Genomic DNA, 21760 nt, shown 5'->3' on the forward strand with positions numbered 1-21760 from the left:
ATCGTAAAGGCCCCTTACTTTTTCCCCGCCCTTATCCCTCCCCTACCACCCATCATCCCCAGTCCCTTTCCCTTTGGTAACTGTTAGTCCATTCTTGGGTTCTGTGATTCTGCTGCTGTTCTGTTCCTTCAGTTTTTCTTTCTTCTTATACTCCACATATGAAATCATTTGGTACTTGTCTTTCTCTGCCTGGCTTATTTCACGGAGCATAATACCCACTAGCTCCATCCATGTTGTTGCAAATTGTAGGATTTGTTTTCTTCTTATGGCTGAATAATATTCCATTGTGTATATGTACCACATCTTCTTTATTCATTCATCTACTGATGGACATTTAGGTTGCTTACATTTCTTGGCTATTGTAAATAGTGCTGCGATAAACATAGGGTGCATCTGTCTTTTTCAAACTGGGCTGATGCATTCTTAGGGTAAATTTCTAGAAGTGGAATTCCTGGGTGAAATGGTATTTCTATTTTAAGCATTTTAAGGAACCTCCATACTGCTTTCCACAATGGTTGAACTAATTTACAATCCCACCAACAGTGTAGGAGGGTTCCCCTTTCTCCACAACTCACCAACATTTGTTGTTGTTTATCTTTTGGATAGTGGCAATCCTTACTGGTGGTAGGTGATATCTCATTGTGGTTTTAATTTGCATTTCTCTGATGACAAGTGATGTGGAGCATCTTTTCATGTGTCTGTTGGCCATCTGAATTTCTTCTTTAGAGAACTGTCTATTCAGCTCCTCTGCCCATTTTTTAATTGGATTATTTGCTTTTTGTTTGTTGTGGTGTGTGAGCTCTTTATATATTTTGGATGTCAACCCTTTATCAGATCTGTCATTTATTAATATATTCTCCCATACTATAGGATACCTTATTGTTCTATTGATGGTGTCCTTTGCTGTATAGAAGCTTTTCAGCTTGATATAGTCCCACTTGTTCATTTTTGCTTTTGTTTCTCTTGCCCGGGGAGATATGTTCATGAAGAAGTCACTCATGTTTATGTCCAGGAGATTTTTGCCTATGTTTTTTTCTAAGAGTTTTATGGTTTCATGACTTACATTCAGGTCTTTGATCCATTTCAAATTTACTTTTGTGTATGGGGTTAGACAGTGATCCAGTTTCATTCTCTTACATGTAGCTGTCCAGTTTTGCAGCACCATCTGTTGCAGAGACTGTCATTTCCCCATTGTATGTCCATGGCTCCTTTATCGTATATTAATTGACCACATATGTTTGGGTTAATGTTTGGAGTCTCTGTTCTGTTCCACTGGTCTGTGACTCTGTTCTTGTGCCAGTACCAAATTGTCTTGATTACTGTGGCTTTGTAGTAGAGCTTGAAGTTGGGGAGCGAGATCCCCCCCCACCTTATTCTTCCTTTTCAGGATTGCTTTGGCTATTCGGGGTCTTTGATGTTGCCATATGAGTTTTTGAATTATTTGTTCCAGTTCATTGAAGAATGCTGTGGTAATTTGATAGGGATTGCATCGAATCTGTATATTGCTTTGGGCAGGATGGCCATTTTGACCATATTAATTCTTCCTAGCCAGGAGCATGGGATGAGTTTCCATTTGTTATTGTCCTCTTTAATTTCTCTTAAGAGTGTCTTGTAGTTTTCAGGGTATAGGTCTTTCACTTCCTTGGTTAGGTTTATTCCTAGGTATTTTATTCTTTTTGATGCAATTGTGAATGGAATTGTTTTCCTGATTTCTCTTTCTATTAGTTCATTGTTAGTGTATAGGAAAGCCACAGATTTCTGTGTGTTAATTTTGTATCCTGCAACTTTGCTGAATTCTGATATTAGTTCTAGTAGTTTTGGAGTGGAGTCTTTAGGGTTTTTTATGTACAATATCATGGCATCTGCATATAGTGACAGTTTAACTTCTTCTTTACCAATCTGGATTCCTTGTATTTCTTTGTTTTGTCTAATTGCCATGGCTAGACCTCCAGTACTATGTTGAATAACAGTGGAGAGAGTGGGCATCCCTGTCTGGTTCCCGATCTCAGAGGAAAAGCTTTCAGCTTCTCACTGTTAAGTATGATGTTAGCTGTGGGTTTATCATATATGGCCTTTTTATGTTGATGTACTTGCCCTCTATGCCCATTTTGTTGAGAGTTTTTATCATGAATGGATGTTGAATTTTGTCAAATGCTTTTTCAGCGTCAATGGAGATGATCATGTGGTTTTTGTCCTTCTTTTTGTTGATATGGTGGACGATGTTGATGGATTTTCGAATGTTGTACCATCCTTGCATCCCTGGGATGAATCCCACTTGGTCATGGTGTATGATCCTTTAGATGTATTTTTGAATTCGGTTTGCTAATATTTTGTTGAGTATTTTTTTGCATCTATGTTCATCAGGGATATTGGTCTGTAGTTTTCTTTTTTGGTGGGGTCTTTGCCTGATATTGGTATTAGGGTGATGTTGGCTTCATAGAATGAGTTTGGGAGTATTCCCTCCTCTTCTATTTTTTGGAACACTTTAAGGAGAATGGGTATTATGTCTTCTCTGTATGTCTGATAAAATTCCTCAGTAAATCCATCTGGCCCGGGGGTTTTGTTCTTGGGTAGTTTTTTGATTACTGCTTCAATTTCATTGCTGGTAATTGGTCTGTTTAGATTTTCTGTTTCTTCCTTGGTCAGTCTTGGAAGGTTGTATTTTTCTAGGAAGTTGTCCATTTCTTCTAGGTTTTCCAGCTTGATAGCATATAGGTTTTCATAGTATTCTCTAATAATGCTTTGTATTTCTGTGGAGTCTGTCGTGATTATTCCGTTCTCATTTCTGATGCTGTTGATTTGTGTTGATTCTCTTTTTCTCTTAATAAGTTTGGCTAGAGGCTTATCTATTTTGTTTATTTTGTTAAAGAACCAGCTCTTGGTTTCATTGTCTATTTGACTTTTAAAACTAAGCTTTCTTTACTCTGTAAGAGCAAATGCCCCTGTGCTATAGTGTGTCATTTTCTTCTGTTTATTTGTGTTTAGGACTTTGTTTTTTTTTTTCAAAACAGAACATTGTATTATACACCTAAGAACAATAGAAAGAAACTATTAACATATTCTCCAAGTTAAAACAGATAGGAATTGGTATATCTCTATTCATGGAGAATTAAGTTGGTGTTATAAAAAATAAAAAAGAAACCATAAGTGATGGAAACACAGAGATTAATGGTTATATTCCAGGAACCAGTGTTCAGATTTTTGATCCCTGTTAAAGTGTTGGCCATCTGTTTTATATGGGTTGATTCTTTCTGCTCCAGTTTTTTCTCAAAGTAGACCTATTTTGAGTTCATATATTTATAAAATGTTATTAGTTATGCTTTGTAATATTGAGGATTCTGTGAATTATGGAAAACTGCACGGTTGTTAAAGCTAAGTCAGAACATAGGCCCTCAGTAAATTCACAGCATTTTTATCAGAAGTTATGGAATTAGGTATTATATCCACTCCCTATTATTTGCATGTAATATCTTTTTCCATCCTGTCACTTTCAGTTTGTGTTATGTCTTTGAGTCTGAAATGAGTCTCTTCTAGGCAGCATATATATGGGTCTTGTTTCCTTATCCATTCTGTCACTCTATGTCTTTTGATTGGTGCATTCAGTCCATTTACATTTAAGGTGATTATTGATATGTACTTATTGCCATTTCATTGTTTTCTGCTGTTTTTTATATCTCTTCTCTGTTTCTTCCTCTCTTATGTTCTTCTCTTGTTATTGGTGGTTTTCTTTTGTGCTGTAGTTGGATTTCTCTCTTTTTAAAATTTATTTTTATGTGCGTATATTATTGTAGGTTTTAGTTTTGTGGTTACCAGAGTTTCAAGGATACCTTTTTTACTATATAATAGTCTATCTTAAATTGCTGGCTACTCTATTTCAAAACCAATCTAAATGTACTTTTTTCCTCCTCCTTCCTCCTCCTGCATATTTTTCATGTCAAATTTCATAATCTGTACTTTTTGTGTATCCCTTGACTGATTTTGTGTACAGTTGATTTTTTCTTTTGTTTTGTTTTAATTTCCTACTTGCTTGGCAATTAGTTGGTCTACTACCTTTACTGTGTATTTATTTTTACTAGTGAAAGCTATTCTTACGGTCATTTCCATCTACAGCAATTCCCTCAACATATCATATAAGAGTGGCTTAGTGGTGGTGAATTTCAACTTTTATCTGGAAATTGTTTAATCCCAGCTTCAAATTTAAATGATAATTTCAACCAGGGAGACGATTCTTGGTTGGAGGTCCTGTTTCAGTACATTTAATATATTATGTCACTCCCTTCTGGCCTGAAGAGTTTTTCTTGAGAAGGCTGCTGATAGCCTGATGGGATTTCCTTCATAAGTAATCTTTTTTTCTCTCTCTGGGTGCTTTCAACACTCTTTCCTTATCCTTGATCTTTGCCATTTTAATTATATGTCTTGGTGTTGTCCTGCTGGGGTTCCTTTTGTTAGGGGGTCTCTGCTTCCATGACCTAAGTGTATATTCCCTTCCCCAGATTGGGGGAGTTTTCAACAATTATTTCTTTAAAGAGACTTCTATCCCTTTGTCTTTCTCTTCTCCTTCTGGTACCCCTATGATACGAATATTGTTTTGTTTGGATTGGTCACTTAGTTCTCCTATCATTCTTTCATTCCTAGAGATCCTTTCTTCTCTGTGTTCCTCAGCTTCTTTGTTTTCTTGTTTTCTAATTTCTGTTTCATTTACCATCTCCTTTACATGATCTAATCTGCTTTTAAATCCCTCCATTGTATGTTTCATTTTAGATACTGTATTCTTCAGCTCCAAGTGGCTCTTTTTCAGGTTTTCTCTTTGTTGAGTCCCTCCCTGAGATCTTGAATACTTTTCTGAAATTCTGTGAGGATGTTTATGACTCTTATTTTGAAATCTTTATCAAGAAAATTGGTGATCTCTGTTTCATTTAGTCTTGTTTCTGCGGTTCTATCTTATAGTTTTGATTGTATCAAATTTCTCTACTTGCTCGTTTTGTCAGGGATTCTGTGTTTCTTCCTTTGTATTAGATGTCTCTGCTATGCTTTCTGGCCTATAGAATAATAGCTTTATGAAGAAGGTGTGCTATGGTGCCCAGAAGCTTAGGATTCTTTACTCTCTGGTGCCTGGTTCTATTTTATGGGGGCCCCAGTGGTTGGCATGCTGTGGACAGGGTGCCTTTCTGTCTGGCTTCTGTAGTGGTCTACGTCTGGGTGGGAAGTTTGCTTGAGCTGCCTTTGTGATCAGCACAGGAATCTGTTGAGCTTAGTGTGGGCAGTACTGCCCTCTTCATGGCCTGCAGCAATGGCAGGACTGTAGGGTCAATGGTGTGGGTGGACCAGTGTGCCCCAACTGGACACATAGCACTGGGTTTGGACACCTGCAGGGAGGAAGGAGCTGTTGGGGCTGGCTCTTCCAGGCACCTCTCTGGTTGGGCTGAAATGTTGCCAAGCAAGCTGGGAGAGTCTCCCTCTACTTGCCACACAGCAAAGTCTCATTCTGCTGCAGGGCCAAGTGGGTTGGTTCTCAGTAGCGTGCAAGGAGGTGCCTTGGGGCTGCATTGCCAGCAAGAGGGATGAAGCATCTGGAGTTCCTGAAAGTTCCCGATCTTTTGGGACAAGGAAGGGCTGGGGAGGTTTTCTCCACCTGTCCTTTCTCCTGAAGAGAGAGTTTTGTCCAACCCTCATCACCTCTGGTACCCCTCCCATTGCTGGCAAGTCTTTCAAACTGCCACCTCTGCTTTGGGTCTCAGGACTAGTGAAGCGTGCCTTCCCTCCACACTAGCTGGAGTCTCAGCCTCCCAGAGTGTACTGCCTGCCCCTGGTATCCAGCCCTGATAATCAGAACCCAATTTAATATATGCTCATGCTCCCAGAGCATATCTCCAGGACTAGGTGTGCAGTGCTCCTGGGCTCCTACTCCCTCCCTGCTCCGTTCCTCTTTCTCCAGCCTGTAGGTTGATATTGGGGGAGGGCTTGGGTCCTGCTCGATTTCAGTTTGCCATCTCACCCTTTCCTGTGTGGCCCTCTCTTTCTCCTCAGGTGTAGGGGTCCGTACAGTCTTCAGGTTGTTTTCAGGTCTAGTAGCATTTGCTGTATTTTCCTCTTTTGTGTGTTTTTGGGAAGAGGTTTCCATCGTGCCTTCCTATCCTGCCATCTTTAATCCAATAATCCTGATATTATATCCACTTAATAGGAAATTATTTCAATAAATGTGAATTTTTGAAATAAGAGTATACGTGAGACATAAGTCCCTAAATCCTAATGCCATATTTTAATATTGAGATTGGTGAATCTATAGGTTAATTTTATACTGTTGAAAGAATGATCTTTTGATCCAAAAGCCTTAGTAAAATGTTATTCTGTGGTGAGTAAGCAGCACCTTATTATGACACTGACTCACCGAGTAAATCAGTTTAGGGTTGCACAACACTGATTAATTCAAGAAGCGGTTTTTTAGAAACTCAGAAATAAAGATCATATTACTGTTTAAAAAAATAAAGCAGAGATTAGAAACTTTAATATCATTACTGTATCAAGTAAGTTTAATACTATTGCTAAAGAAGGGAGGAGAGAATGGGAAAACCAAACTTGAGAGCAGAAGAGACAAGTATCCTGAGACACATTCAGAGAAAGTTAGACACGTAGAGAAAGAGACAAGGAAAGAATAAGTGGACAGTAAATCAGATGAAGGCAGATCATAGAAGGGCACATGAAAGAGAACTAAGAAAAGCAAAAGAGATGAGTGAGTTATGAAGACAAATGAATGTAGCGAGTCAGTGGTGAGTCTGGTAATTCTCAAGTCATATTCTGTTTAAAACTTAGACTTCGGGCATCAGAATAAATCACATCTTTACTAATCTCAAAATCTTTATATGATAAGAGCTTATTTAACTCTCTAGATATTTGAAGTTGGCATGTATTGGAAAAAAGAAAGAGTTTGGTTATCAGAATTTTATTGATTATTGGCATTTGGTTGTTAAATATTTCAAATGGTAGTCTTTTTATTGATTGGCCACTTTATTACTTGGGCTGGAAAGTCTTTGATATGTAGAATATCTACTTATTTAATTGATCTTCTCAGGCTTTTGTATTCTGTAATTTCTCAAAGTTAAATTTGAATGCAACAGTTATTTAATTATTCTGAAATTCCCTTACTTCCAAATTCACAGTCAAGTTTTTGGCCACATTCTTTTCTGATTATTGCAATAGATTGTACGACTATAAAACAATAGTCAGGAACAACTAATCTAGACTTTCTCCCTTAACTGTGTATTTTGTTTAATTTTCTTTAATATTGAGGATTTAAAGTATTTTTGTTTGACAATTAAAAACACAGAGAACAATATTATAATCATCTATGTGTAGGACCTTAGAGAAAGCTGTGAGGAATAGCCAAGACATCCTGATAGCCTCATTTTTTCCTTATCAGGTATTGTATTGGTAGTTATATGGGATGGTCAGAAGGTACAGCTGGTGATGCTATAACCATCACCTGTTTTTTTTCTTTAATAACAAGGATATCCAGATTCCCAGCATGAGGGACAGGCAGTCTTCCTTACTCTTCTTCATTTGATCCAATTGAATGATTCAGGGCATGTGATTTACAAACTCCCTTTCTGTGTCCAAACCTCTGTATTCATGCAGTGTCTTCAGGTGTAAGGAATAGAAGGCCTGCTCGTGTGGGCCTTTGCAGTAGCAGGAATATAGGCTCACATAACTGAGGAACCTGGAGGCAGACCCACCCTTGATCCTGGGTACATCAGGGCTCTGGCTTTGTTTCTTCATAGTGGTGGCAGCTTTGCTTTCCTCTAGCATCAGCTTCATCCTTACGCTGACTTAAAAAATGCCCGCTAGCAGCTACTAAATGCTTCCAATTTCAAGTATAGGTAGGGACACAGAGCCAGTTCCTTTCAACATCAAACAGTATCTGAGCCTTCCTTCAGAGATGTGCATTTGGGCTACATCATGACTGTCAGGATTTGTGCTTCTGGAACACAGGGTTGCGTGTAGTGGGGATGGTGGACTCAGTGTGAGGGAGAGGACCACATTGTTTGCCACCACATTCCTTGCAGTGCATCATACATTTGGGGTTTGCTTTCTTGCTAATTGGCCCCACTGTCTACCCAGTTCCTTAAATACAAAACCGGAGAATCATGTGTAACTTCCTCCTCCTCAGCCCATGTCCGTGTCCATTACCAGGCACTGTCATTTTTGCTTCTTGACTGTCCCTCATCTCCAAGCACTGCTCTCCATCCCTACTGCTATTGTCCCAGGCCACCAGCACCATCTTTTGCCTGGACTCCTGCCATAGCTTCTGATTAATCTTTCTGCTCATACTCTTTCATCCCTCATTCATTCTTAGAAATAATAAACATCCATGAGCCTACTCTCTCACCCAGGAAGTTGAACATTGGCAATAACTTACATTTCTCTCTTCTATCCCATCCCACTGACCTGCACCTAAGATGAACCCTATTCTGATTTTGTGTTATTTCCTTACTTCACAAAAGCATTTTTTTCATTTATAGAAGCATAAAAATGTTTTTATGTTGTTTATTATTTTTACTAATTATTAAAGTGTCTTGCTGTATATATTACCTGATTTACTTTTTTCACTCAGTAATATATTTTAAAGATTCAAACCTGTTGCATGTAGCTGTCGTTCAGTTATTTTCACTGTTGTGTAATATTCTGTTGTGTTCTATACCATTTTGGGTTTTTCCAGGTTTTTTCTCTTAACAAACAACACTGGTGGAATATAATGAAATTATACATGACATGGAGCCAAACTATAAAAAAATCATATACTCGATGAAACTGGGTTTGGATAAAGTCTTCAAAATACATAGGTATTGAACATATCAATGAAAGGCCCAGGGTTATTGTTTACCATCTGAAATAAGACTTAGTAGAAAACACTATTGCTAACTTGAACAATCTAAAGATTTCTTTAGTGTAAAGGCTTTAATATATCTAATTTATGATGGATTTATATGAAAAAAATTCTGTGTGGTTTGGAAATATGGCTATTAACTTTTTATTTGATGAATTTTTTTATTAAGGTATCATTGATATACAACTTTATGAAGGTTTCACAAGAGCAACAACATTGTGGTTACTACATTCACCCATATTATCAAGTCCCCCCTACATACCCCATTGCAGTCACTGTCCATCAACATAGTAAGATGTCACAGAGTCACTACTTACCTTCTCTCCATGCCCCTCCCCCAACATTATGTGTGCTAATCATAATATCCTCCCTCCCTCCCTTCCTGCCCTCCCTACCCCCTTTCCCTTTGGTAACTGCTAGTCCCTTCTTGGAGTCTGAGAGTCTGTGGCTGTTTTGTTTCTTCAGTTTTGCTACGCTGTTGTACGCAGCAAATGAGGGAAATCATTTGGTACTTATCTTTTTTTCACCTCACTTATTTCACTGAGCATAATAGCCTCTGGCTCCATCCATGTTGCGAATGGTAGGATTTGTTTTCTTCTTATGACTGAATAATATTCCATTGTGTATATGTATCACATCTTCTTTATCCATTCATCTACTGATCTTCTGTGTCCTGGCTTTTGTAAATAGTGCTGTGATAAACATAGAGGTGCATCTGTCTTTTTGAATCTGTGATCTTGTTTTCTTTGGGTAAATTCCTAGGAGTGGAATTCCTGGGTCAAATGGTATTTCTATTTTTAGTTTTTTGAGGAACCTCCATATTGCTTTCCACAATGGTTGAACTAATTTACGTTCCCACCAACCATGTAGGAGGTTCCCCTTTCTCCACATCCTTGTCAGCATTTTTTTCCTTGTCTTTTCAATGTTGATCGTTCTTACTGGTATGAGGCAATATCTCATTGTGGTTTTAATTTGCATTTCCCTGATAATTATCGACGTGGAGCATCTTTTCATGTGCCTGTTGTCAATCTGAATTTCTTCTTTGGAGAAGTGTCTGTTCATATCCTCCATCCATTTTTTAATTGGGTTAGTTGCTTTTTGGGTGTTGATGTGTGTCAGTTCTTTATATGTTTTGGATGTTCATGAAATACCTTTTTCTGTCCCTTCACTTTTAGTCTGTGTGTCTTTGGGTTTGAAGTCTCTTTTAGGCAGCATATAGACAGGTCTTATTTTGTTTATCCATTCAGTAACTCTGTGTCTTTTGATTGGTGTATTCTGTCCATTTACATTTAGGGTGATTATCAATAGATATGTACTTATTGCCATTGCAAGCTTTAGATCTGTGTTTACCAAAGGTTCAAGGAGAGCTTCTTTACTATCCAACAGTCTAACTTACTCACTTAGTATGCTATTTCAGACCCAATCTAAAGGTTTGTTTTTTTCCCTCCCTTTTCTTTCTTATCCATTCTTTATATACTAGGTATCATATTCTGTACTCTTTGTCTATCCCTTGACTGACTTTGGGGGTAGTGGTTTAATTTTAAATTTGATTAGTAATAATTGGTCTACTTTCTTTACTGTGGTTTTATTTTCTCTGGTGACAGCTATTTAGCCTTAGGAATACTTCCATCTATAGAAGTTCCACCAAAATATACTGTAGAGATGGTTTGTGGGAAGTAATTATCTCAACTTTTGCTTATTTGGAAGTTGTTAATCCCTCCTTCAAATTTAAATGATAATCTTGCTGGGTAGAGTATTCTTTGTTGGAGACCCTTCTGTTTCATTGCATTAAATATATCATGCCACTCCCTTCCGGCCTGTAAGGTTTTTTCTGAGAAGTACGATGATAGCGTGATGGGTTTTCCTTTGTATGTGATCTTTTTTCTCTTTCTGGTTGCTTTTAATACTCTATCCTTATCCTTGATCTTTGCCATTTTAAATATTATATATCTTGGTGTTGTCTTCCTTGGATCCCTTGTGTTAGGAGATCTGTGTACCTCCATGGCCTGAGAAACTATCTCCTTCCCCAGATTGGGGAAGTTTTCAGCAATTACCTCCTCAAAGATACTTTCTATCCCTTTTTCTCTTTCTTCTTCTGGTACCCCTATAATACAAATATTGTTTAATTTGGATTGGTCACACAGTTCTCTCAATATTCTTTAATCTCTAGAGATTCTTTTTTCTCTCTGTGCCTCAGCTTCTTTGTATTCCTGTTCTCTAAAATCTATTTCATTTACTGTCTCCTCTACTACATCTAATCTGCTTTTAAATCCCTCCATTGTATGTTTCATTTCAGATACTATATTTTTCAAAGTTTCTTTCTCTTTCTTGAATTTCTCCCTGAGGTCCTGAATATTTTTCTGTAGCTCCATGAGCATGTTTATGATTTTTATTTTGAAATCTCTTTCAAGAAGATTGGTGAGTTCAGTTTCACTTGGCCCTCTTTCTGGTGTTTGTGGGATTTTGGATTGAACCAGGTTCCTTTGACATTTAATATTTGAAGGTGGTGCCCTCTAGTGCCCAGTAGCTACTGTACTCTCTGGAGCTATTCTACCCTGGAGCAATGGTGCAGTTTGCAGGCTAGTGGTGCTGGTGCCTGCCAGGAAGAAAGCTCTTTTCTGCTTCCCGGCTACAGTGCCTGCCTCCACTTCCAGGGCCAGTGGGGCTTAGTGCGCAGGGAGGAGCCTCTATGCTATGTCCTTTTAGCTGCTGTAGGTGGGGCTGCTGTCTGGCTGGCCTGGTGCAGTGGCCGGGGCAACAGGTTTGTGACAGTGCTGGCTGGGAGGGTGGAGCAGCAGGCTGCATATCATGGTTGGGAGCCTTGGAGCTGCGTAGCCAGCAAGGGGGATGGAGTGCCTGAAGCTCCTAAAAATTCTCACCCTGCTGGGCTGAGTGTGGCCTGGACAATTTTGTCCACCTGCCCTTTCTACTGAGGAGCAAAGTATGAGCAATCCTTTCCCCTTTAGCAGCACTCTTGGTGTTGGGAAGTCTCTCAGAGTTTCTACCTTTCTTTTGTCCCAGAGTGCCTGGCTGAGGATGCCTGTTCTCTACAAGTGGCTGGAATCTCAGTCTCTCTAGGTATTCTGCCTCTCTCAGCTTTCCAACCCCACTAATATCCAGTGCACCATGTAATGTAGGTTCGTGCTTCCAGCACAGATCTCCCGGGCTGGGTGTTCAACAATCCTAGGCCTCCATCCTCTTCCTGCTCTGTTTCTCTTCCTCTCACCAGTGAGCTGGGGTGGGGGAAGGGCTTGGGTCCCGCTAGATTGTGGTTTTGGTACTTTACCCTTCTCTATGAGGTCTTTTTCCCCAGATGTAGGCAGTCTGTCACAGTGTTCTTTCCTGTTGCTCTTTCAGGATTAGTTGTATTTCCTGTATTTTCATTAATATGTGGTTTTGGGATGAGTTTTCTGTCTCACCTCTCACGCTGCCATCTTTAAGCCAATCAAAGAAGAATCTTCTTCATTTCAGGATATGCAGACCTGCATAGGGGTTGACCATTAGTTAACATTTCAGAAAAAAAATTTTTTTTGCTTATTATTTTGGCCTTATTTTATTATTTATTTTTATAAGGTTTTTTTGTTCTTAAAGAAAGGACAAGAGGAATACCTTTTCTTAGTGTGTTGCTTTTCCCTTGCCTTTGTTTTGCTCCGAAAGTGAGGAGAGAGGTAGTAGCAGATTTCTCTAGTCCATTCAGTACTCACTCCAAATTAATCCAAATAAGACACTGTTTTCATCATGTAAACTTCCCACCTCACAGAACCTTCAAAAACTCTCTGTGTTTTTTGAATGAAGTTCATCCTCCTTAGTTAGGTCTAATTGTGTCAGTCTTAATTCCCTGCTCACATCAAGCTCTAATTAAGCTACTGAGGGCAATTAAAAATTTTTTTGATATGACATGGTCATTTCTCCATGCATTTTGGTTGATCTCCCATCTCTTTCTCATACACACACACATGCGCGCACACACACACACACACACACACACACACACACGCACACACGCTCACACAAACACTCGTTTTTGCCTTCTCTGTATCCTTCCTTGTTATCACCAACTCCATTTTCATCCCTATGATTACCTATAGTACTTCTCTGTGTCAGTCTTTTGATTTTCAATTATGTCATGCCCTGAACTGCTTCCTGAGTGTACAAATAAGCTTGAGGGTCCCTGCAACAGAGATAATACTGTAGATCTCTGTGATTCCTCAATAAATACAATGCTGAATTCTTAATAAATGTTTGTAAGATTGAAGTCAAAATTAACAGGCATTCTGATTGTGATATAACTGAATAATATTCTCAGTTGATTTTACTTGATTAAGCTGTTTGACATTTGCCAAACAGATTCTTGATTTGCAGTTGATTCTTGCATAATCTATTCACTGTGAAGTTCTGCAAATTAAGATAAATTGGAAAAATATGAGTTTCTGAACATCAAAGAGAAATGCACTTATTACATTTAACTACATGCGATAATTGGACTAGAAATAGTCTTTCTAAACTAGAAGTCTATTTTTATGCAAAAGTTCTAATTTACAGTTGGCAGCATCCACAATTGTTTGCTAAAGATGTAGAGACAGCTTGTATTCTTAAGTAAAAAAAATGCTCCCTGAAGTCTTTTGTTTTCAAAGAAGTTGAATAGAAAGTTCTTATTAGTGCAAAGCTATAAACACTATCCAAATTAGGTTAGTTTAAATATCAAAAAATAGAATTTGAGAATTTACTAAAATGAAATAAGCACATTCCTATCCATAGGGCACAGGTAAGGATTACAGAGGCTTCTGAAGGTGCCTGCATGTTAAAACGTAACAGTGTTTATTCAGAGTGACTCACTGCTTAGCTTAGCACAGAGCTAATCTTGATGTTTTCTATGTTGGATAATAAGAACTCTTTTTAGAAGCCATATGGAGAGTTTATTGTCAGACTGAAATGATAGGTCTATGGAAATGAATCATGCAGAGAAGTCTGAGAAAGACAGTCATCAGGGCGGATGCTTCCTGGAGACATTCTGTTGGGTTGGGTGAAAAACAAGACCTCTGTCTTGTCATCCTCAACACGTTTTGTGTTTATCCTTCCATGTTACCATCTTTATGAGGGTGTAATTCATTGTTAATTGGGTTACATCTTAAATATTGATCTGCTAATCAACTCTGCAGCTCTCATAGACCAGATTTTAAGTGAGTCACACATTTTGTGGTGAAACCAAGTTAAATGTCTTTTCCATATTGTATTTGAAGAGAAATGATTCTGGTATGAACTAGCAGTTTACATGGGAAGTACGGAAAAGATGGACATTTGTGGGCAGCTACTGTTCAGTTTTAAATGTAACTTGACAAGTGTATGCAGATGAAATTCAGATACCTGGTGGGAAGGATCAAGAATGATTTTTCCCCAGAAGAAAGAATCAGTTAGGTAAAGGACATAATCATAGGGTATTAGGCTGCTAAGGGGACTGCAGTTTCTTTCTACTGCCTCTAATTGTAGAGGAAGAATGTAGGAGCTCTAGTGAATCATTAGAAAAGTAAAAGTGACACTTTACCTTTGCTTTGTCTGGGCGCAGTTATAGGAAGTTGTAGTTAGGCTTAAAGTAGACCAAGGGATTTCAGTTCCAATGAAGGAAAGCATTCAGAGCAAAGCAGTAAAGGCTGAAGTTCAGGCTACAAAGTAAACAGTTGAGAGGAAGGAGCTAAGCATTTTCTTTTTGAAGAGAAAAATGTAAGTGATTTGAGGAAGTAAGAATTGTGAGAATACCCCATCACTAATTTCATTGGGGTATTATTTCCTTATGCTGATACTTAGATTTTTTTTATTTTGGTATCATTAATCTACAATTACATGAGAACATTATGTTTACTAGACTACACCCATCACGAAGTATCCCCCACAAACCCCTTTACAGTCACTGTCCATCAGCTTAGTAAGATGTTGTAGAATCACTACTTGTCTTCTTTGTGTTGCACAGCCTGCCCCATGTCCCCCCCACATTATACATGCTAATCATGTATAATGCCCCCTTTCTTCCCCCCTCTCCCTAACCCCTCCCCTCCCACCCATCCTCCCCAGTCCCTTTCCCTTTGGTAACTGTTAGTACATTCTTGGGTTCTGTGTTTCTGCTGCTGTTTTGTTCCTTCAGTTTTTTCTTTGTTCTTATACTCCACATATGAGTGAAACCATTTGGTACTTGTCTTTATCTGCCTGGTTTATTTCACTGAGCATAATACCCTCTAGCTCCATCCATGTTGTTGCAAGTGGTAGGATTTGTTTTCTTCTTATGGCTGAATAATATTCCATTGTGTATATGTACCACATCTTCTTTATCCATTCATCTACTGATGGATACTTAGGTTGCTTCCATTTCTTGGCTTTTGTAAATAGTGCTGCGATAAACATAGGGGTGCATCTGTTTTTTTCAAACAGAGCTGCTACATTCTTAGGGTAAATTCCTAGAAGTGGAATTCCTGTGTCAAATGATATTTCTATTTTGAGCTTTTTGAGGAACTTCCATACTGCTTTCTACAATAGTTGAATTAATTTACATTCCCACCAGCAGTGTAGGAGGATTCCCCTTTCTCCGCAACCTTGCCAACATTTGTTGTTGTTTGTCTTTTGGATAGTGGCGATCCTTACTGGTGGTTGGTGATATCTCATTGTCGTTTTAATTTGCATTTCTCTGATGACAAGCTATGTGGAGCATCTTTTCATGTGTCTGTTGGCCATCTGAATTTCTTCTTTAGAGAACTGTCTATTCAGCTCCTCTGCCCATTTTTTAATTGGATTATTTGCTTTTTGTTTGTTGAGGTGCATGAGCTCTTTATATATTTTGGATGTCAAGCCTTTATCAGATCTGTCATTTATGAATATAATCTCCCATACTGTAGGATGCCCTTTTGTTCTATTGGTGGTGTCTTTTGCTGTACAGAAGCTTTTCAGCTTGATATAGTCCCACTTGTTCATTTTTGCTTTTGTTTCCCTTGCCCGGGGAGATATGTTCATGAAGAAGTCACTCATGTTTATGTCCAGGAGATTTTTGCCTATGTTTTTTTCTAAGAGTTTTATGGTTTCATGACTTACATTCAGGTCTTTGACCCATTTCAAATTTACTTTTGTGTATGTGGTTAGACAGTGATGCAGTTTCATTCTCTTACATGTAGCTGTCCAGTTTTGCCAGCACCATCTGTTGCAGAGACTGTCATTTCCCCATTGTATGTCCATGGCTCCTTTATTGTATATTATTTGACCATATGTGTTTGGGTTAATGTTTGGAGTCTCTATTCTGTTCCACTGGTCTGTGACTCTGTTCTTGTGCCAGTACCAAATTGTCTTGATCACTGTGACTTTGTAGTAGAGTTTGAAGTTGGGGAGTGAGATCCCCCCCGCCACCTTATTCTTCCTTCTCAGGATTGCTCTGGCTATTCGGGGCATTTGATGGTTCCATATGAATTTTAGAACTGTTTGTTCCAGTTCGTTGAAGAATGCTGTTGATGTTTGGATAGGGATTGCATCGAATCTGTTGATTGCTTTAGGCAGGATGTCTATTTTGACAGTATTAATTCTTCCTAGCCAGGAGCATGGGATGAGTTTCCATTTGTTAGTGTCCTCTTTAATTTCTATGAAGAGTGTCTTACAGTTTTTGGGGTATAGGTCTTTCACTTCCTTGGTTAGGTTTATTCCTAGGTATTTTATTCTTTTTGATGCAATTGTGAATGAAATTGTTTTCCCGATTTCTCTATTAGTTCATTGCTAGTGTATAGGAAAGCCACAGATATCTGTGTATTAATTTTGTATCCTGTAACTTTGCTGAATTCCAGTATTAGGTCTCGTAGTTTTGGAGTGGAGTCTTTAGGGTTTTTTATGTACAATATCATGTCATCTGCAAATAGTGACAGTTTGACTTCTTCTTCACCAGTCTGGATGCCTTTTATTTCTTTGTGTTGTCTAATTGCTGTGGCTAGGATCTCCAGTACTATGTTGAATAACAGTGGGGAGACTGGGCATCCCTGTGTTTTTCCCGATTTCAGAGGAAAAGCTTTCAGCTTCTTGCTGTTAAGTATGATGTTGGCTGTGGGTTTATCATATATGGCCTTTATTATGTTGAGGTACTTGCCCTCTATACCTATTTTGTTGAGTTTTTATCATGAATGGATGTTGAATTTTGTCGAATGCTTTTTCAGTGTCTATGGAGATGATCATGTGGTTTTGTCCTTTTTGTTTATGTGGTGGATGATGTTGATGGATTTTCGAATGTTGTACCATCCTTACATCCCTAAGGTGAATCCCACTTGGTCATGGTGTATGATCCTTTTGATGTATTTTTGAATTCGGTTTGATAATATTTTGTTGAGTATTTTTGCATCTACGTTCATCAGGGATATTGGTCTGTAGTTTTCTTTTTTGGTGGGGTCTTTGCCTGGTTTTGGTATTAGGGTGATGCTGGCTTCATAGAATGAGTTTGGGAGTATTCCCTCCTCTTCTATTTTTTGGAACACTTTAAGGAGAATGGGTATTATGTCTTCTCTGTATGTCTGATAAAATTCCTCGGTAAATCCATCTGGCCCGGGGGTTTTGTTCTTGGGTAGTTTTTTGATTACCACTTCAATTTCATTGCTGGTAATTGGTCTGTTTAGATTTTCTGTTTCTTCCTTGGTCAGTCTTGGAAGGTTGTATTTTTATAGGAAGTTGTCCATTTCTTTTAGGTTTTCCAGCTTGTTAGCATATAGATTCTCATAGTATTCTCTCATGACTCTTTGTATTTCTGTGGGGTCCGTCGTGATTTTTCCTTTCTCATTTCTGATTCTGTTGATGTGTGTAGATTCTCTTTTTCTCTTAATAAGACCGGCTAGGAGTTTATCTATTTTGTTTATTTTCTCAACAAACCAGCTCTTGATTTCATTGATTTTTTCTATTGTTTTATTCTTCTCAATTTTATTTATTTCTTCTCTGATCTTTATTATGTCCCTCCTTCTGACTTTGGGCCTCATTTGTTCTTCTTTTTCTAATTTCAATAGTTGTGACTTTAGACTATTCATTTGGGATTGTTCTTCCTTCTTTAAATATGCCTGGATTGCTATATACTTTCCTCTTAGAACTGCTTTCGCTGCATCCCAGAGAAGTTGGGGCTTTGTACTGTTGTTGTCATTTGTCTCCATATATTGCTTGATCTCTATTTTAATTTGGTCATTGATCCATTGATTATTTAGGAGTATGTTGTTAAGCCTCCATGTGTTTGTGAGCCTTTTTGCTTTCTTTGTACACTTTATTTCTAGTTTTATACCTTTGTGGTCTGAGAAGTTGGTTGGTACAATTTCAATCTTTTTGAATTTACTGAGGCTTTTTTTGTGGCCTAGTATGTGGTCTATTCTGGAAAATGTTCCATGTGCACTTGAGAAGAATGTGTATCCTGCAGCTTTTTGGTGTAGAGTTCTATAGATGTCTATTAGGTTCATTTGTTCTAGTGTGTTGTTCAGTGCCTCTGTGTCCTTACTTATTTTCTGTCTGGTGGATCTGTCCTTTGGAGTGAGTGGTGTGTTGAAGTCTACTAAAATGAATGCATTGCATTCTATTTCCTCCTTTAGTTCTGTTAGTATTTGTTTCACATATGTTGGTGCTCCTGTATTGTGTGCATATATATTTATAATGGTTATATCCTCCAGTTGGACTGACCGCATTATCATTATGCAATGTCCTTCTTTATCTCTTGTTACTTTCTTTGTTTTGAAGTCTATTTTGTCTGATACTAGTACTGCAACATCTGCTTTTTTCTCCCTATTAGTTGCATGAAGTGTCTTTTTCCATCCCTTGACTTTTAGTTTGTGCATATCTTTGGGTTTGAGGTGAGTTTCTTTTAGGCTGCATATAGATGGGTCTTGCTTTTTTATCCATTCTATTACTCTGTGTCTTTTGATTGGTACATTCAGTCCATTCACATTTAGGATGATTATTGAAAGATATTCTTCTTATTGCCATTGCAGGCATTAGATTCATGGTTACCAAAGGTTCAAGGGTAGCTTCTTTACTATCTAAATGTCTAACTTAACTCGCTTATTAAGCTATTATAAACACAGTCTGATGATTCTTTATTTCTCTCCCTTCTTATTCTTCCTCCTCCATTCTTTATATGTTAGGCATTTTATTCTGTGCTCTTTTCTGTTTCTTTTGACTGTTTTTGTGAGTAATTGATTTTATTTTTTGTCTTTAGTTAGTATTTGTTTGGTCTGCTTTCTTTGCTGTGATTTTATTTTCTGTGGTGACATCTGTTTTGCCTTAGGAGTGCTTCCATCTAGAGCAGTCCCTTTAAAATATCCTGTAGAGGTGGTTTGTGGGAGGCAAATTCCCTCAACTTTTGCTTGTCTGGAAATTGTTTAATTCCTCCTTCATATTTAAATGATAATTGTGCTGGATACAGTATTCTTGGTTCAAGTTCTCTTCTGGCATGTAAGGTTTCTGTTGAGAAGTCTGATGATAGCCTGATGGGTTTTCCTTTGTAGGTGACCTCTTTTCTCTCTCTGGCTGCCTTTCATACTCTGTCCTTGTCCTTGATCTTTGCCATTTTAATTATTATGTGTCTTGGTGTTGTCTTCCTTGGGTCACTTGTGTTGGGAGTTCTGTGGGCTTCCATGGTCTCAGAGACTGTTTCCTCCCCTAGTTTGGGGAAGTTTTCAGCAATTATTTCTTCAAATACACTTTTTATCCCTTTTTCTCTCTTCCTCTAGTACCAATATAATGCGAATATTGTTCTGTTTGGTTTGGTGACACAGTTCTCTTAATATTCTTTCTTTCCTGGAGATCCTTTTATCTCTCTCTGCCTCAGCTTCTCTGTGTTCCTGTTCTCTGATTTCTATTCCATTAATGGCCTCTTGCACCTCATCAAGTCTGCTTTTAAGTCCTTCCAGAGATTGTTTTATTTCTGTACTCTCGCTCCTAACTTGATCCTTTAGCTCTTGCATATTTCTCTGCAGGTCCATCAGATAGTTATGACCTTTACTTTGAAGTCTTTTTCAGGAAGATTGGTTAAATCTATCTCCCCAGGCTCCCTCTCAGGGTTTGTCTGGGTGATTCTAGACTGGATCAGATTCTTCTGCCTTTTCATGGCTATAGAGGTAGTCGTGGGCAGTTGGTGCGTGTGTTACCTGGGAGAACAAAGTCCCTTCCTGCTTGCTGGTTGCCTTGCCCTCCTTGGAGCAGCTTCTGGTTTGATTTCCTGAGTTGCCACGGGCAGGGCTGACATCAAGGCAGCCCAGAGCCCTGTAGCGAGGGGCAGGCGCTCTGGGTATATTCTGCGAGAACGGCAACCCTTAGCACCTTTTCCTGGCTTCCTCTGTCTGTGCGCACCAGCGGGGCTTCTGATTCTGGCCTGGGCAGCTGCGGAGGAGACTCTGGGCAGCTGCTGTGGGTGTGGCTGCTCTCAGGCTGCTCCCCTGCTATGGCGGGGCCGCGCTGGAGAGGGAATGGACGGGAGGCTATTTAACACCGTGAGGGGCCTCAGAGCTGTGTTGCTTCCCAGAGGGTTAGGGCGCCTGGAGTTTCCCAGGTTCCCAGCTACTGAGCTGAGTGTGCCAGGATGCTTCTGCCCAGCTGTGAGGCCTCTGTCCCTTTAAGAGTTTCTAAAGGCTAGTTTTTCTTTTGTCCCAGGGGCACTGGCTGCAGGGACCTGCTCGCAGGTTTTACTGTTCCGTTTCCCTGATATCCTGCACACCACGCAATGTGTGTCTGCGCTCCCGGTGTGGATGATTAGGGCTGGGTATTTAGCAGTCCTGGGCTCCCACTCCCTCCCCGCTCCAACTCCTCTCCTTCCGCTGGGGAGCTGGATTTAGGGGTGCTCGGGTCCCACCGGTCCGCGGGTTGTATCTTACCCCCTTCGTGAGGCTCTTGAGTTCTTGCAGATGTAGGTGTAGCCTGGCTGTTGTACTGTATCTTCTGGTCTCTCTTTTTGGAATAGTTGTATTTGTTGTATTTTCAAAAATATAGGGAGGAACAACCTAAGACAGGCACAGTTGCAGGGGGGCCATCAGGTGAGAAATTGGGGATCAACAGAGGTGAGGCTTAGAACCTCACCCCCCCTGTTTTGAGAGAAATCTTCATCCGTGGATGTTTTATTGCCCTTGTCTAGCTTGGATTAACACTTAGTCTACAGGCACACATCTGATCATCTACATTTGCTCTCTTACAACACTAAACTATGTTTTCTACCTTTACCTTGCATCTACCTACCACTTCAGCATTTTATTAAAAATAATAATAATAAAGAGAGAAATGTGGTATCCACATATAAATCAAGTATAAAAATCACATGAATATTCATATTTGAACTGATTGTTTATAGTTCATAATGCATGATCAAAACCAAAAGTTTCTGTGATGACTGCCCTTGTACTGTTCACCATGTAACTTATTCACTATATAAGAATTTGTTCTCCATGTAAGAACTTGTTCATTATGCTTCAGAAGATTGGAGACTGACGAAAATTAGGCTTGGGGTGGATTAATGATTGTACATTAAGCATTGACCCCCCTATACAGAATTTTATTGTTGTTAACAACCATTTGATCAATAAATATGAGAGATGCCCTCTCAAAAAAAAAAAGTACAGACTTCCAATTATAAAATAAATAAGTAACCGGGATGTAATGTACATCATAAGGAATATAGTCAAAATATTGTGACAACTTTGTATGATGATAGCTGGTAGCTAGAATTATCATGTATATAAATGTTGAATCACTGTGTTGTACACCTGAAACTAATGTAATACTTTGTGTCAACTACCCTTCAATAAAAAAAAAATATATATATATATATGGTTTTGGGAGGAGATTTCCGCTGCCCTACTCATGCCGCCATCTTAGCTCCTCCATCGTATACTTAGATTTTTGTGTAAG

At 38.8% G+C, this 21760-nt stretch overlaps 1 protein-coding gene across 6 annotated transcripts in view; it reads left to right on the plus strand.

The window, feature by feature from the left end:
- DTNB (dystrobrevin beta) overlaps nucleotides 1-21760 on the plus strand; it is a 248010-nt gene that overhangs the window by 53665 nt on the left and 172585 nt on the right. The gene's annotated exons all lie outside the window — the stretch shown is intronic.

Source organism: Manis javanica, chromosome 1 (genome assembly GCF_040802235.1).
Source record: "Manis javanica isolate MJ-LG chromosome 1, MJ_LKY, whole genome shotgun sequence".
NCBI lineage: Eukaryota > Metazoa > Chordata > Mammalia > Pholidota > Manidae > Manis > Manis javanica.